This window comes from Haliotis rufescens, unplaced genomic scaffold (genome assembly GCF_023055435.1).
Source record: "Haliotis rufescens isolate VD_foot unplaced genomic scaffold, xgHalRufe1.0.p SCAF_1, whole genome shotgun sequence".
Lineage (NCBI taxonomy): Eukaryota > Metazoa > Mollusca > Gastropoda > Lepetellida > Haliotidae > Haliotis > Haliotis rufescens.
The window spans coordinates 13,064,457-13,070,456 of record NW_025963779.1 but is presented as its reverse complement, the minus strand read 5'-3'; positions in this window follow the sequence as shown (position 1 = coordinate 13,070,456).

Sequence of the window (6,000 nt, the reverse complement as noted above, 5' to 3'; positions counted from 1 at the left end):
TATTCAAAAGTCTCTCTTGACTCGGGCTGCACATTCTCGAGAGCTGGGTGAGAAAAATTGCATGACTTTTAACTTCCGTGATCACGTGACGACGGGGCCACATTACACCCATGAGTTGTGCGACTCCGCTGGGATTGACAAGGGAGTGACATTTGTAAGTGTGGGTATTCACGTGACAAGCGGGAAGGTGAACTATTTCAGCTATTTCAATCTGTGTACACGGAAATATTTGAGTAATGTATTCATACAAGATGTCGTTTGTTTATTGCATCAGGTCAGGAAAAATACAACAAATAATGAATATATAAATCCGTTTGTTACTTTTACAGGAGAGGCGACTAGTTTATAACAGAAATTTATCTCTCAATCGTAATATGTGACTATACATATTTAACAAAAAATACACTACTACTTATAATTTCAATGCATAAGTGAAATTCGTTATATCATTAAAACTTACGCATTAAGACATAATGTTGAATCATAAACAAATCAATGAAATTATACATATTTTCGAAATTTAGAAACACTCGACTGACCCCAAATACATGAACACCAATGGGTATTTATCAGGCGCTTCATTCACTTGCTGCGGTCGATTTCGCTATTACAACAAAAGACCATGCTCCCCTGCCAGCAAGCTGTTACAACAAATGGGCCTGCCCCTTGTCATTGTGATGCTCCCGCTGCATTCTCGGGGCTCTATTTCACACCGCATCGTACAAGGACGCAGAAAATAAGACCTTATGGGGAAACATGACACCAACAGGAGAATGCATCGTGCGTTACTAAAAGCTGAGTCATCGCTCACACCTGTGTTTTACTGGCCTTTCATCATAGTCTTCACGCCAGTCATAATTCAGGAACACGAGTTCGAATCGCGATTCTTATTTTTTTAAATGTCAAATTATTTTTCACTTTTGTTGTATAGATTATTGTTTCATAAACGTATAATAAGTATATGTATGGCAATAATTTTGGTATATTTTGTGTGTTAGATTGTTTCATGCACTGTTTAACTAATTTATTATATTAAAATAACAGGGGTAAAATTAATCTCTTGCCAATTACCCCGTTAGGGTTTCACTACTGTTTAAAGAATCCAGACGGCTAGTAGAATTTAGAACTATTGTTGAGTACAGGAATGTGGCATCATTCAAGCCAGTAGACTTTCAGGTTAATATCCTACCCCAACACAATACGGGTAGTCATAGTTACCGATTTGCAACTGACATAAATAAATAGGTTGTAGCTGTACCCTGTATAGGTTGGATAGAGGATATGCTATGTTAAATATCGTTATTCAGGAAACCTAGTTTCTGTACAGATACAGTATAACCCTGTTAATCCGGACGATACCCTACCCACTGAAATTGTCCGGATTGATAAATGTCCGGATTAACCACAGGTATCATGGGTGTATGATGATATCCCATCATGTTTATGCAGTAGAACCTGTCAACACCGGACCTGGGAACTGACTCTTGAATTATTTCATATTAATATTGGTCTCGGTTATGTGTCTTCATAGCAATCGAGGGGGCATGGGTGGCCCAGTCGTCTAAGGCGCCGCGATTCGCTGTGCAGAGTTGCGTCCCTTTGGCACGCCAGAAACCTATGATTGTGGGTTCGAATCCCGGTTCGCTCCGATTATGTTTCTAGGTTTGTCAGCGCCATACCCGTGCTCGTGGGTTTCACCGAAGTGGTAAACGTCTGAGACCTGCATCACTTCGGGCTTTCCTCCCACAATAAGCTGACACGCCGTGATAAAACTGGAATACTGTTGAAATCGGCGTTAAACCCAACTCACTCACTCACTCATAGCAATCGACGCAATTCCCCTTAAAATCACACTTAACAGGACCGACCATTGTCTAAGCTAAACTATCGGTTCAGACCGATTCCACTTTATATATGCCGTGATATAACTGGAATACTGTTGAAAGCGGCGTTAAACCCAACTCACTCACTCACTCATAGCAATCGACGCAATTCCCCTTAAAATCACACTTAACAGGACCGACCATTGTCTAAGCTAAACTATCGGTTTAGACAGATTCCACTTTGTGTGTGTGTGTGTGTGTGTGTGTGTGTGTGTGTGTGTGTGTGTGTGTGTGTGTGTGTGTGTGTGTGTGTCGGTGGTGGGGGAGTGGGGTGTTGTCCTTGTGGTGGCTCGGGCCTTGTTTCATTGTACAGCCAACTGTATATATTGGTAATATATGCGCATGTATTTTGACTTTAAAGTTCCAAATAAAAACAAGACAGATGCTGTGTTATAATGCACGTGTGTCCAATAAGGCCTAGTCAAACAGTCTGGCATACGCATCGATATGTTCAACTCCCAGCATCTGTCTTCACGCCCATTTGTGTTATAGTTGAACCCTCTTAATCCAGACACCGCTGTAAGGACGTCTACCAATAATCAAAGGGTAAAACTAATAATTCGTTAATCCGGAACTTTGTGATAACGCGCGATCTTTTTTAGAACGGCATCGTTTTTATCATTTAATGTCATTCTAAATATATAAATTGGGAAAGGTATCTTAGCATAAAAAATTGAAATATAATACTATGTTTATGAATAAACACAAAAGACCTGCGCATTGATAACAAGATTACCACACAAAAGGTTCAATAGTCCTGCACCATGACTGTGGAATATATGTAATTTAGAACACAAAACCAATCTAGATTTATATAAATGCAAGTTTAGCCATCTCTATTCCACATGCATCAGGAAAATTATTGTTTTGATATAAATGTATTTTGTAATAAAATATTTCATAGAATATATGTTAGTCTAATAGTTCTAGTACCTTCTAGAATATACATCTCTTCAAAATATACTAAGGTCAATTAGCATTAGAATGGTAATTTCAAAACTGCTTGTTAAAAACATAATTGTATCTTAAATGAAACCTGGAGATATGTAGAACGATCCTCCTCAGTCCCTTGACTGTCATTTAGTCCCAGAAATAAGTTATCTTATTTAAAAATATATATCTATAAAAATAATCCAAATACTTGCCAAATCATGCTGCACTTGAGTTAGCTACTCATGTCTGCCGTTACAGTGTACAAGGTGTGATGTCCACTTGGAATGATTTATGCTTTAACTGTGGTCTATGGTCTGCCTGTCCCCGTAAAAATGTATCGTATACAAAAGTATATTTATTTAACCCTAACCTCTTTCATTGACGCGCGCCACCATGACGTTAAAGTTCCAGCACAGGGAATTATGCCCCTCTATATCTATCTTGTAAAGTAAAGTCAAAATGTTTCCGATAACAACAGCGTTGCGTAAGGAGTTTGACACTCGAACCAAGCTATCCAATCACACAGCTGCAGAGTTTGTGCAAAATATCATGCTAAATGTAGTATAATATACGTGATTTTCACTGTCGCAACAAAAATGGTATTATTTGGATGAGTTGTAAATTCCAAAGCAATAAATTGACATATACTGCAATATCTAATCTGTCATACAGACTCTGAAACAAATATACCCAATATACTCCGTGTAAGTCTATAATGATTGGCAAGTCTAGATTACTACAGTTTCTGAAAATGAAGAGACCCTATAGGATCCTTTTTATTATATTTTATTAAGATAAATTATCAACTGTAGATGTTAGTCTATCTAATTTGAGATATTACGTAAATAATTCCAACATGATTTTAAGTGGTTTGTGTTTTCCTCATTTTCTCGAAACGCGTTTTTATCAATCTGAGGGGGAATAGGTGGCCCAGTCGTCTAGGGCGCCGCGATTCGATGTGCAGAGTTGCGTCCCTTGGGCACGCCAAAAACCTTTGATTGTGGGTTCGAATCCCGGTTCGCCCCGATGATGTTTCTAGGTTTGTCAGCACCATACCCGTCCTCGTGAGTTTCACCGAAGTGGTAAACGTCTGAGACCTGCATCACTTCGGGCTTTCCTCCCACATTAAGCTGACACGCCGTGATATAACTGGAATACTGTTAAAAGCGGCGTTAAACCTCACTCACTCACTCACTCACTCACTTATAAATCTGAACTTTATGTTTTAGTTCATATGTATGAAAATACAAATCAGATATAAACCTTCCATTGTCTCCGCGGATTATGTATAGTGCATCAGGCAATACACGTGTATCCGGACCCAGCCCATATTACCTGACACACGGACGCCCAGTAAGCATTCGACATTCGCAGTACGACGGCCTTGTTCAGGTGATGACTGTACTCCTAGGGAGTGGCAGAGGACTTCATTCATAAAAACGCTATAAATATTACCTCCCCTATATGTGTCATTTTTTATGCGATCTCAACGAAAGCTTGTCCAATTTTATTACTTTTCGCCTGACGCCACATTGCCAAAGTAGGTTGTTATTGAAAATGGACACGACTAATATGATAACTTAACAGTATGGGAACTTTAACTTGCCCATATGTGCCAGGTGTTTTGGTGTTTCTTCTCTGTTTCTCGCCATGGTGATCCGTTAGTCGAGTCAGTGGGTCCACGGGTTAAGTGTTTTAACCGCAGAATCACCTCCCCTGACTTCTCCATATCACTTACCATCCCTGTGGGGACTCCGGGTTAGGATGGCACCAGCAATTTATACCTTTTATTTTTCATTTTTTATTTACGCTTGTCCAGGGTTACTAAATAGATAGGGTGTCATGCTTGGTGACTTGGTTGATTCTGTGTTATCGTACCCCGACTGAGTGGGACGTTGCTCATAATATCAATCACTTGTTTGAACCAGACTCGATTATGTAGACCGTCTTCATACAACTGGAATATTGCTGCGTGCGGCGTTAAATAACAAACACGGATTCACCCAGCTTTTTCATCCATATAACTCCCGTGTTCGTGGGTTTCACAAAAAAATGTGTTTAAGTTGATCTTTCCTCCGACATTAAGCTAACACGCCGTGAAACACGGTTCAAGCGTCGTCTATGTCAATACGCTCACTTATATAGTTGGAATGTGTTGAGTTTTGTTCACGTGTAAAGGATGGTTTCATCCTCCAAGATTAATGTTATTTGCATATGCTCAGACACTCAGCTTAGAGTTGTTCTCCGTAGATACGGTGTTATGAAAGGTAATGCCCAGATATACTGTTCTGGGCTTATAAACACTGGGTATACGTAGATGCTTGTGGAAGCGTGTATCATTGTGAATTCTACATACGGGTCTCGGGACTTTCCAACAACAGCTGGTCCAATCGGCAGCATTTGTAGGGCACAGTCAATGATTTTCAGTGCGCTTCATGTAATGTGCAGCGAGATCAATATTTGACAAATTGATTCTGCCTTATCAACCTTTAGTTTTTCGTGGACCGGTGTTACGATAAATGTTATTAGAGCAGAAACTTTTCCCTGCCTATAGTAGGATTGTCACACAAAGTTAAATTTGTGATGAAAAACAAACTACTTTTAAAATCTTACCATACACGAATGTATGTAGATTATTACTTCTAATTATTGTTGGTATTTTCTCCTTTTGTGTTTGTAAATATCGCATCTATTGATGGTTTTTTGTTGTTTCACTTAGCAATATTCCATCTATATAACGTCGGTGTGTAAATAAACGAGTCTGGACCAGACAATCCAGTGACTGACAACATGAGTATCGATCTACGCAATTAGGATACGATGTCTACTGATGGTGTGAATGATGACAGACAAAACTACGTAGACAAAATGTCCTTGCATGTACGATGAGGGTGTTAAGGTAGGGACAGTAACTTCGAGGGCGAGTCTGGTGTTCGTGGCCACTGATCCTAGTGCGCTGAGGTTAGTTGGTTGGTTTGCTGTTTAACGCCGCTCTCAGCTATATTCCAGCTATATGACGGCGGTCTGTAAATAATCGAGTCTGGACCAGACAATCCAGTGATTAATATCATGAGCATATATCCACGCAATTGGGATCGATGACATGCATCAACCAAGTCAGCGAGCCTGACCACCCGATCCCGTTTGTCGCCTTTTACGACAAGCATAGTCACCCTTTACGGCA